Source organism: Aulonocara sp. 'chitande type north' Nkhata Bay, linkage group LG1 (assembly GCF_057382095.1).
Source record: "Aulonocara sp. 'chitande type north' Nkhata Bay isolate Kocher_YH1m ecotype deep benthic linkage group LG1, A_spYH_male_GT1.1, whole genome shotgun sequence".
NCBI lineage: Eukaryota > Metazoa > Chordata > Actinopteri > Cichliformes > Cichlidae > Aulonocara > Aulonocara sp. 'chitande type north' Nkhata Bay.
In genome coordinates, this window is record NC_141344.1 from 1,128,086 (window position 1) to 1,140,585 (window position 12,500).

At 50.0% G+C, this 12,500-nt stretch overlaps 1 protein-coding gene across 9 annotated transcripts in view; it reads right to left on the reverse strand.

The window, feature by feature from the left end:
• Positions 1 to 12,500, reverse strand: part of znf536 (zinc finger protein 536) — a 216,622-nt gene that overhangs the window by 151,056 nt on the left and 53,066 nt on the right. For 3 of the 9 annotated variants that reach the window (XM_086278038.1, XM_086275657.1, XM_086279560.1), the window contains one exon: positions 11,189 to 11,296. The exons of 4 other annotated variants lie outside the window; for them this stretch is intronic. The gene's annotated coding sequence lies outside the window, so the exon portion shown is untranslated. Of the gene's footprint in view, positions 1 to 9,238; positions 10,479 to 11,175; positions 11,297 to 12,500 lie in introns of those variants that run through there. 2 more of the 9 variants (XM_086276406.1, XM_086280390.1) reach the window with 2 other exon arrangements.

Sequence of the window (12,500 nt, forward strand, 5' to 3'; positions counted from 1 at the left end):
GATCCTCTGTCTAAAACGAGCTACTGTAGCTCCTCTGCCTTAAGACGGCGTGCTTCTGATTGGCTGCCCCTCACAGACAGACTGCAGTGCTGCATTTTATTCATATTCAGCATTACTGACTGTTTTTTATTGTACTTTCGTTATTTTCCTTTCCTTATGCTGTGCTGTCAGCTGTTTTGTTGTAGAGTGTGTTTAATGTTCAACATGTTCATAACAAACTGAAAACCTTGTGAAGCCTCGTTTCTGGTTCTCGACGTCCAAGAGAGCCGTCCACGTCTGCCGGCGGCACGGCGGCACGTCTGCCGGCGGCACGTCTGCGAGGCTTTTAATGCTGCAGTGACTGAAACCGAGCCCGATCAGAAACACACGTAAAACAGCGTGCACACGAGGAACGGCCTCGTTAGGAAACCCCGTTTACCTGTCAGCACGTCTGTCACAAAGAAATGTAACACTGTCAGAGTCAGTCTGAGGGGCGGGGCTTCTATCCCCTCTCTGTGACATCATCCAGATCCGAAGGGAGAAAAGACTGTGATAAACTGAGTGTTTGTAGCAGCCTGAGCTCACTGCGCGCACACACACACACACACACACACACACACACACACGCACACACACACACGCACGCACGCACACACGCACACACACACATGCACGCACGCAACACACACACACACACATGCACGCACGCAACACACGCATGCACGCACACACACACGCACACACACACATGCACGCACGCAACACACACACACACACATGCACGCACGCAACACACACACACACACATGCACGCACGCAACACACACACACACACACGCACGCACGCAACACACACACACACACATGCACGCACGCAACACACACACACACACACGCACGCACGCAACACACACACACACACATGCACGCACGCAACACACACACACACACACGCACGCACACACTATTAGTTTCATGTTTAATATAAACGTTCACCGTTGCAGCAGCAAACACATGACAGGAAATCAGAGAAGAAGAACACTAAGGTCCTTTAAAAACACCTCCTGTCACACAAACGGCTGTGTGTGTGTGTGTGTGTGTGTGTGTGTGTGTGTGTGTGTGTGTGTGCGTGCGCCTGTGGGCTGGGAGGACAGTGTACTGATCCAGTTACTCAGACAGACAGAAGCAATTGTTCTCCAGTTACAGAGTTTTCTCTGAGACTTGAGGGCATCACTGTCGAGTGTCGAGGCCATCAGGGAAGTCTCGCTTTAGACGATTACACTCGATCTGCTCGAGTATGTGTGTGTGATGACAGCAGCCCACAGTGTGACCTCCACAGCCCTATATGAGCTCCAGCGAGGGTTACTTATTTCCTAAATGAAGGTTTTTAGCTCTCAGAGGCGCCGATTAAAATGGCCGCTCTTTCAAACTATCTGCACTTGAAAGCGGAAAAACATCGTGAGAGCCGAGCATGCTCAGACAGCACGCGGGAGCAGAGAGACGGGGACGGAAACGCTGGGTAAGACAAAGAGCTGGAGGAAGGCAGGGAAGGGGACAGATTAGTGAACGAGGCTTCGGCGGCGCTGCCGGGGTGACAGAGAACGCCACTAATAATGAGATGTCTATTTTACCCACCAGCTCTCTGTCTCTCTCGCTGCTACGCCTGTTTTCCTCCGGCCCCCATTATCAGTGCACTTGAACCCGGGGATAACAATGAGTTCACAGAGATTGAGAAGTGCCGAGGCCTTAATTGTATGTATTTAGTCACGCAAACAGAGGCAATGGCCTGAGAACGCCTAGTTAGCCAATGACATCATTTAGCCACACAGCCACTTTAGCTCAATGGGGCTGCTGCGGCGTACGGCGCTCTGCTGCCTCATCGCTCGGCTCCTCTTTCAGCACAGACACGTTGGGGAAAATCTCTCTTTGTGCACATTTCACCTGGAATAACGTCCCGTTATTCCGTTTAAATGGAGAGAATAAAAGCAGGCATTTGTGTTATTACAGCTGTCTGATCGTCTCCTGGGTTCCTGTGATTCGTGCCGTTTATGCGCCATTCGTGTTCCTCGGCTTCCTCTGTCACGTGTCCTCGTGGACGAGCAGGACGCACCGATTTCTCGTCTCTACTGTATACAGTAGATATGCCTCTTTTTTCATTCATTGCGCTGGTTTTAAAAACATGTCAGCTGTCCAAGATAATCCTGCGAACAGGCCGCTCCATGAAATTCATTTCATAAAATGACACACAGCGACTGGAACGAGGGGATGTTTAACAATCCTGGCCGACTAAATAAGCAAAATTATTTCTTTAATAATCAAAACTGTTGATCGATGTTCTGCCAGCGAACTGCACGGAATCAGATTGTCTTTAAGATTTTTAATTTGTCATTCAGGCAGCATTTCCACGTCTGCGTGTCCACAGCACCGAGTGGAAGTGACCTCCTGCTCTGAGTGTGTGTGTATTTGTTTGCATGCATACTTTTGTCAATCAATAGCGGTTGCTGGCAGTCACAAAGATGATGATGGCACCGAGATGTTAGTGTGCCTGACTTGTTCGGCACAAAGAAGCGTGTGTGTGTGTGTGAGTGTGTGTGTGTGCATGCATGTGTGTGTGTGTGTGTGCATGCATGCATGTGTGTGTGTGTGTGTGTGTGTGTGGAATGGAGGGGTGCTTCTCAAGCAGGGATGTCAGCACTTGAAAAATCAATCACCATCTGGGCTCATTTCATACAAAGGACGGAGGGAGGGGAGGAAAACTCACAAACACACACACAGACACACACATTCGTACTTTGTGCATCTTTCATTTCATGCAAAGACAACAGAGGGCAAAACTGTGCGGCGGCTCCGCGCCCCTCTTGTCTCCTGCCTTTCTGATTTAAGTGAACACTTAACTCCTCGCCCGGACCCCGCTGCTATAAAAGCAGGTGCAATTTTCTCCTCGGGCCCGCACCTCCGCCTCGCCATTTTCAAATCAGAGGTTGCAGCGGCTGAAGCGATCGCGCGACGGAGGAAGGCTGGAGCGGGGAAAGGAGCGGCCTCACCGGGGCACTCCCCGAGCCATTACGGCAGCGCTGTGTGAACGCTGCGCGTCAGGGCCGGCGTGCAAGGTCACCCAAAGCAAACAGGGATAAGAGGAAAGAAAAGCAAAGCCTGGCCCGCCCGAGCTGCGCCTCAGGTCAATGGGTTTGCCTCGCATTCACCAAAGCGCGGCCCTCGACCACCACGCTTTCAGAGACGTTTTCATCCTCGCGCTTTTTTGTGCAAAAAGTGAACGTTTTACACAAACGCGGCGCTTCAAATGCACACAAGCCCAGGGTGCATGCGTGAGGGTGACACGGTTTCTCTGCGGCGCTGCCTCCTTTCAGTCGCACAGCTGTGTGAGAAATACCAGCGGCGGAGGCTGCTGATGCAGCGAAAGCATTTAATACTCGACAAACAGTTATCTAAGCCCATGTCCAATAGCTAGACACCACTGTAATGTGACCTACATACTAAGTGAATAAGATTTTTTGTATGTTGGTTGGGGTGCGGCGGGGGCGCGGGGCGGCGCTTTAGGAGGACTCATTCAAACGTCAGTAATAAGGTGGCAAAATCTGCCTTTTTCGCTCGCCCTTCGCCTGCTTGCAGAGAGAAAGCACAGTGTAATGTAACAGAACGTATTGTGCCCTCTAAAGCACTGAACTGTCCCCGCTTTGTTCATCTCCACCCTCTGGAAACAGGACTCGCTCCATTTTTTTGACGAATTAATGAAAAAGCTGGGAGAAAGGTCCCTCATATTTCTCATTTCAATGTTTTCTGGTGTGTGTGTGAGAGGCCGAAGCACCGAGCAGACCGAGTATTTATGGCCCACATATGAATAAATGATGTGAATAAACAGCACAGATAAAGGACCAACGTCCTGCTCTACACGTGACGCCCACACGGCCGAAGGTCGCCGCCGCCACAGCGCGTTTAGAGTGCGGCCGGAGGATCAACGTCAGAGCGGCTCTGATGGGTCTGGTGCTGGTCCGAGCGTCAGTCTGGTCGACTGCGCTCTTGGATCTCTGCTTCTCGGAACGGGGGAGGGGGGGGGGCAAAGTTAGAGTCTGGTTCTGGCTGTAAATGCAGTCGTGGTTACTGCCGCTCTTTGTTTGTCTGTGTCTATCTGCTGGAATGTGGGGGGGTCGCCAAAGTGGAGGTAAGCGGAGCTGTGTGCCTCCGCCTGCCTCCGCCGACTCTGCTGAAACTTGTTTGAATGCACCTAATTTCTTTGCTCCAGTGCAGCAGACTCCTGCACTCGTTATTTTGGGGATGATCAAAACACTGCGGCGATATCAGAAGATCGGCGGCGAGCCCAGCCGAGGAGAAACTAAGCAGAGGAAGATGTACTTAGTTAAGACCGTGCCTCTGCCCCCCTGCTGGGCTTCAGCTACACGGTATATAAATAACCATTATGAATCACGCTGTTTTGTTTCACCCCGCCGTTTCTCAAACGAGATCCAGTTTCCATTTAGCCGCGGTGGCGATGAGCGAGCCTCCTGCAACGTTTGAACAATCCCACAAAATAAAATGTGTTTATCTTTCCCGCTAACTGGACATTCGGTGGCTCCGACTTTACGTTTCAACTCGTGCCTACGAGAGACGACGTCCGAGAGGTCTGTCGTCGAAGGGACCCGAGAAGCTCGCACGTTTTCCTCTTTGGCGCCGGTTCAGAGGCCGCTGTGGCAAACTTTACACCGTGGCAAATCCGCCCTTAGACCGTGCATCTTAAACCTTGTAGCAAAAATCAGGCCTCCATTCAGAGACGCTCCTTTGTAGAACTTAAATACATCCCAATGTGTCCATCAACAAAGGCCCCCGCCCTTCCTCCTCGCTCTCCGTGACACTTTAAGTTCGGGATTGTTCGGCGGGCCTGTGGGTGGGATTTTCATTCTTCCTTTATTTTGCTCCTTCCTTTGGAGCATTAGGGCGACCAGCCATTGAACTACAAGCGCTACTATAAAAATTAATCAGGATTAAAATGACCTCACACACAAAATTAAAGTTCCCCAATGTACACAATAAGGGCCTGTATCTTTTTTAAGACATGCTCAGCTTCCTTGGGAACAGGATTGTTTCTTGACAAAGTGGTCTCTGCTCAACAATGAGCACCTTTCAGACACACACAGGGTCTGCCTTTAGAGCTGCAGGGAGAGACGGATTTCACATATCAATCAAAAGGGGGGGTGGGGGGGTCCTCGTTTGGCCAGAGTGGTCCTTCAGAAACCGCGAACGCATCTGAATGGGGGATATGCGTTTCTCTCTTACCACTATTCATAATCACAGAGGACACGGGCGCGGCAGAGAGGGAGGGGATTCCTCTTAACGCCGTTTTTTTTTTGCACTTGTGTTTCCCTGTACAGGGGGGCTGCACAGCTCCTGAGGCTGGCCCTGGTGCACAGACTGTACAATATTAGGGAAAAGTGTCTTTGTGAAGAGGAAACAGTGTTCAGTGTGTGTGCAAGCACACGCATTCAGCCACCCACCGCGCCGGCCGTGCACGCCGCCGCCGCTAATCATGCTGAAAACGAATAAGGTGTCGGAGCAGGTAATTATTAAAACACCTCAACCCACATATAAGCTACACAGAGCACATTAAACACAGTGTCTTATAGTGGGGCTGTTTCTTTGACAGCTCTATTTATGGGCACACCTTAAAGGTCGCGTTATTAGGTCAGCGGCTTCCCCTCCTGCTCGTATTCAGATCATCTCTGACTCACGCCAGCGCAGACACACTCTGCCTGATTAAACCCGGTCGCTGATGACCCGCTCGTGGTCATGCCGACACCTTTCGCCTGTAAGAGCGTTCATTTAAAAGTAGCGCCCTACCCAGACCCGACCCTGACCCTGTGCAGTCACAATAAGCCTCAACAACCAATCAAAGACAATATCAGTGCAAAACAAGCTCGCGGGGCGTTCCCACCTGAGCGCTCGTCGCATTGTCCCAGATTTGAATTTTTTATAAATCATTTAAGAAAGAAATTCAGAGATGAATATTAACCCATTTCTTTAAAGCGACGCCCACAGTATGGCGATGAACACAACATCATTGCAGATTAACATTTCAAAACGCAGTCTGTGTTTTCTCCCTTTGATGGATCATCAGAGCACCGACAGGGGAAACCTGGGAGGTTACCGCCCCCCCGCCCGCTCCGCGCCTCGTGGATTACATCATTCCTCTTTGCTCAGACCTCAGTCTGACATTAAAGTGTAAATGAAACAAAGTCTTAGTATTCATGTGGTGCATGTGTGCTATTTTTAAATTGGGGTGCTGTGAAAGTGTGGAATTGGGGACAAGGCAGCCTTGCACCGGGCCGTGACACAGACTTATGTTAAACCTAATTAGATCATGATAATAGCTTTAGGGCCCCAGTGATCAATGCTAGAGGTCTGTGGAGATGAACTTTCCTTAAGTTTCATGCCGCACGCCGGTCGTACTCAATTTTCTCACACACACACACACGTTCATGTTTCCATGGCTGCACAGAGCACCGCCTTAAAGCACCTGTGCATTCACGTTTTCAAATCTGGCCTCATAACAGACTTATGTGCTCATCACACACACACACGCACACACACACACACACACACACACACACACACACACAGCTCAGTGGTGAATGAGCGCATGTGCTATAATAAACCAATCAGTCACCGATGGAGGAAGTGAATCATATCGATCATTACAATGCAGCGCGGCCTGGCACCCACCCAACTGCTGTTACACACAGCAGACCCACAAAAACTCGAACAACCGCAAAGGCCCCGCCCCCAAACCCGCAGGACTGGATTTGATTGGACTGGATAGTGTTTATTGGACCAGTTTGGAGTCAGTGTGATCGGCCTTCAGCTTCAGATATCTTTAAGGAAGGACCCGCTAGTCTCCATTTGTGAGGACGCCCTTTGATTGGCTCACGTGACAAATGTGGCTGAGACCATTCGGCGTGAACGAGTCCCTCGTGACGAATTAAAAAGCGATAAGAGCCCGTCAGCTTTCTCAAAAAGAACGGCCTCTGATTGGTCTCTCTGCAAACTGAGTCACTTCCACCCATAAAGGTTCCCACGGTGGACTCACAGCATCCTTCGCCAGCCACGCCCAAAGTGTCAGAGCTGCCATGGCGGCGCGGAGGTGCTCTGCTGGATTTGACTTCGAGCTTTAATAACATGTAATTAAGATCCTGCTGCAGCAGTACATGGAGCACGCCTGTGATGGGTTCCTTAATAACGGGGAATCATGAAGCCTGTTCGGCATCACCTGAATCCTCCGAGCCGCGCCCATAATGCGATTGTTCAATGCACCCGTAATGCGTCCAAATCACAAAAAAACACTTGCTGATTGGGAGCTGTTTTCCATTAGCAACCTTATGGAGGAGTCTAGTTTACAGCTAACAGACTCCTTGGATCACTCTCGCTGAAGACAAAGAGGATTCCTCACGCCTCCATTACTAACTAATGTAATTTGTGTAATGTAATATTTTAACGTGTCTGCGTCTGCTGACATGCTAGCTAGCTAGCTTGTGATTAGGCTAGATACAGGAAGCTGTGGGAATCCCTGTGCATATCAGCTGAGGTTGTATCAGTTGTTGAATTTCATCGCTCCACCCTAAGTGCTTCGCCCTACGCCGGCTGAGGAGACAGAAGTACTGACTGAAAACGTGTTTGCTTGTATTATTTTCCTGTTGTGCACTCTGTGATTACCGTCAGAGAAAAATTAACCTGCGTATGTGAGCCTCATCGCTTTTTGAATGCCCAAAGTAGTACCGAGCCCTCAGCTGTGGTGTGGGGTTTCTCAGAAAATCAGATGATGGCGACGAGACTTTGTGAGCCACTGCTACCACGCGGCGTTATTTACCCGATACGCCAGCGCTGAAGCCAAAGAACAACGTTCGACTGCCGCCGTTTCCCTGAAGGTCCACGTTAGAAATACATGAAACCAGTTCAGGTAAAGTCCTGTACTGGCTGCAGACCAGTCGCTAACCAGTGTGTTCACATCAGGAAGGTGTCAGCCATAAAGGGCTGTTGGTCAGGCTGAGGAGCATCAAAGAGCATCCAATCAAACTGCTTCATGTATAACCTTAGGCAGCAGATTGGTTAGCCTGCTGCCATCAAACACATCTGTGTCAACGAGAACGCCGTGACTTGTCAGCCTAAATAACCCGAACCTGGCTGAGGTTGGAGCCAAGCAGCTTCAGAGTGACGGGCCGGTCCCAGCCAGGCCTCTGCATCTACAGCAACAGGAGGACGCACACACGGCGTGAGTTTAAGCCGACCGATGGCCATCTCTGAGTGCTTTGCGTGTTTGTTTTGGTTGCTGTAGTTGCGGTTGGGGAGGAACTCATCACACCTGAAGTGGACGGCAGATGAATAATTTAGCGAGCGGCCGGCGTAGTCCGTGGTCGTCTCTGTGTGCTGATAAAACAAGCCGCCCAGAGGAAGGTGTCCCGGATGATGTAAAGAGCTGCTGAAACCCTCCGACAAATAAAATGATTTAAGAGAGAAACTCCCTGAAAGAAACGGCGTCCCTCGGCTCTGCGCTGAATGCGAGGTGTTAAGCTTTCTGTGGCGACATCTATCTCTCGCCACCACCTTGAGGGCATCTTTTAAGCAGAGGAATTTAGCCATTACGTGGCATTAACCTCATTAGAAAACACTCTTTAGCTGCTCCAAGATAAAATTGATTTACAGCTGCCATTTCCACCGCTGCTCTCGATCAATGGTTAAACTATCCCCTTTATGGCCCCGTGCACACTCTCTGCTCTTTTCTCCAGTTTTCTTTAACTGCTCTTTAATTTCATTCCCCCGTCCACTCTTGTCCTTGTGCCAGGTACACATTCGCTGACAGGAACAGAGCCCGTCTCTGCACCCCAGTGGGACCGTTCTGGACTCACTATCACATCTCTGGCACAAAGTATTTCTGAGATAAAACAAGTTCATCTCAACCTGATAAACATCTTGCTGAAGTTTTAGTTTAGGGTTGCTGTAGCTGCTGACGGAGTGGCGAGCCTGCGCAGCTGCATGGCCGTGTTTGCAGGGATTAAGGTCTAGATGTGCTGGTACAGATTTGGGGTTAGACTGGTCCAAAGTCTGCCACAGACGAGCTTAAATGCTGAGAGTGTTCTTTGGTTTCTGGCCTTAAACTGTGACTTGAACATCAGCCCTGCTGGGTAGGCCTCTTAAATCTAATTATAATAGCACTAATGAACCAGTGTTAGAAATAAAATCTTAGAATTTCACTCACCTAAACTGGAGCTCCGCCTTCTTGGACAGCCTGCTAGTACAGTGACCTCACAGCAGCCATATTATTGGTCACATGTTGTCATTAAAAATGCTCCAACAGCACAAACACGTTGCAGTTAGCTCAGACAGCTAGCAGCTACAGCCACCTGTGCCACCATGCACCTGTCAGTCAAAGAGGCCACGCCCCTAACATGTAAACTCAGTTTAAACAGCTGAGTGACAGAAACATCCTCCTCTGTAGACGTGCTGTGTATTCGGCTGTAAACGTGTTTATTTCTGCTGGAAAGGAGCCTGTGGGGACCAACTCACTGCTGCCTCTGCTGGATGTCAGAGGAACTGCAGCATTTGTCACTTTCAGCTCTGGAGTTTGAGACGGCGCTCAAAGCTCCGCATGAAGCTGATCTGTGGACTCATTGCACTGAGACGGGTCTCTGCAGGTGCTTTGATGAGAAGATTTTGGTCATTTCAAGCTACATGTTTGAGAAGGCACGTCACACTTTGCTGTGTCCACACGAAGTGGATGTAAGAGGCCGTGTACAGGTTAGCCAAGCAGAAAAGCCACACTCCGTGTGCCCGCGTGGCCCAAAGTCGAGGTTTGCCTGCCCACTTCTGACAGCTCAGGTTTATGCGGACGTTTAAGCAAATCACACAACGCTGTATTTCTTTGACCGATCGATACGACCACCATTCCAGCTTTCCTTACTTCCCTCCCTCCTCCTTTCTCATCTCCCTCTGTCTGAGAGAATTGATCCGCACGCGTGGAGTGATATCAGCCGGCAGATAGAGCGATACGCCCCGCTCCCTCCCCGGCCCTCCTTTCACCACACTTCTGACACATAAATAAAATATGTGGCCTTTTTGTTTCGATTCACCGCCGTGTTAGTTCTGAGAAAAGAATATGGCGCGCAGGGCTCACACGGAGCTGTTGGTAGACAAGAGGGAGCTGAGAGCCGGCTGGTTGCCATCACTCACTGTTCACAGGCACTCTCCAAAATCCCCTGAACTTTCCGACATACGCATTTGTTAGAGTGACGCAGTCAGAGTCTGAAGAATGGCATCAGAAAATTAATGTGAGCACTAAATTATTCAGACGTTTTTTGCCATAATTCCTGACTTTACAACGGCACACTGCTGCACACACACACACACACATCTATATATTCCCAGTGCCATCTGAATTATTGCAGATCCGTTTAGTGTCGGCATCCAAAATTGGCAGAGGAGAGCACGAGAGGTGATGTGAGGAGAGTTCAGCCCCCCACCCCAGCCCCTGTCCCCACTTTAATACCAGCTGAAATAAATCTGCATGTATCGGGCCTGCTGTTAACACACCAACGCAACATGTTCCTCTACACCTCGGCTAGATGTTCCCGATATGGGGCAAAGGCATTTCCGCAGCTGCACAACAAATATCTGCTAGGTGAACTAACCTCGCATCCTCGGAGCGTCGGGCCGGCCCGACCGGCCTGACCCGCCCCCTCACCTTTATGTCAGGTCACACACACGGGCGTATTGATGTTACGTAACGCAGGCCGGCCACGCACCGGCAGAGACGGCTGAGATAGCAGAGGTGCGACGCAGCAGCTTGGACTTGGAGGACCACGACACCGGCTCGCTAACGGGATTACAGAGGAATTATCTGTCGATATGCTCATGCAGTCTCTCGCATGTCCAACTGCTCAGCAAGCGACACCATCGTCATCATCACCCCATACACGCAACATCATAATGGGCTCAGCAGAGACTTCCCCTCCTCTCCATCTTTTCTCTTCTCCTTCCTTCCTTCCTTCCTTCCTTCCTTCCTTCCTTCCTTCCTCCTGCACTTGAGCTTCACTCATTCACACCACACTGCTGCGACCTATAAATACCCAAACCACTCACAGTTATTCCCTCCACCTTCCCCGCCTCACTTCCTCTCCCCTGAAAGCCCTGAGTCACCTCAGACAGTCACCTCAGCAGGTGGGTGGGGGCGCTTTCTTAGACAGCGTGATGGTGACGGTGTGCTCAGCGCCGTAAGCCGGCTTCAGCTCCAATTCTACTTGCCGCTGATCAGGGAGCCCTGCGAGAGACAGAGAGAGAGATGAAAAAGTGCTGAGTCCGCCTCCAGAATCCCCTCCCCAGAAAGGGGTTCCCCCCACGCCCCTGGAAAAAGGAGGGGGGTGAGTTGATGCCCTCACACCTGTGCGGTCACTGACTGCTCGGACAGTCAGAATATAACTTTCTCCGTCCTTCAGCCTGAAACACATCCAACCCAAGCTTTATTTATCCGAACAATCCAAATGTGGCGGCAGAACCCGATCGAGGAAATTTTACTTTTACAGTTTGCTTATGTCAGAAATTCGCATGTAATTAAATTAAAGTCAATTTTGGTTTCTTTTTTAAAAAGTGCTGTTAGTTAAAGTAGAAAGTGAGACTGACGCTGAGGTGGATGATTTGGGACACTTCAGTACGAGTGGTGGTTTGACCACCGTTAGCACAGACGCTGCACAGGCAGCGAGCGCCTCACTCACTCGCACAGCCAGTCGTTAGCTCTATGAGCAGCCTGAAACCTCAGCTCCGTCCGTCTCCCATATGAAACACACGTTTCATGTTTGGCTTTTAAACCCAGTTTCAGAACAGTTCACATGTCATCTTAAATAAAATCATAAAGCCCACCATCACTGAGGGACGTCAGACAAAATGTGCTTCCCTGTAAGATCACGCGGGGCCAGACATGGTAACTCCAACATCACCTCCAATTAAAAATGAAAACGCCAAACTTCAAAATGCCAATCCTGACCGACGGGCGGAGTCTCGGCCCTCTGCTGACAGAGTGCACGGAGACGCTGATTCCAACAGGTTCCTTCACTCAGACTGGCTGTAATGTTGTTTCTTCATGGGAGCAAAGATAATGCCGGTGATATGAAGTTACTGATACTGTAAAGCAAAGCTGCTTCTCGCTCTCAGGTTCAGACCGAAGCCCTGCACATTAAGGCTTTAAAGGAGCAACCAGCTCCTGCACAGAGCTGCAGATCCATATTTCATGCAGCAGATATCCAGGTCATTAAGCAACATTCTGACACCTCTGTTATTTACTACCCCGAGCGCTTTCCTACCTCGTTTAATCAGACTTTACTAAAAGCCGCTGACTCAGAGAGAAACCTTCTTTCTTTCTTTCTTCCTCTGTGCTCTGTTTATGTTTATCTCCTCGCTGCGTTCTGCTGCATTCGCCGCCTTCCTCGCCTTCTCTTTGCTTACTTACTCATATCTTTCAAAATGTCTAT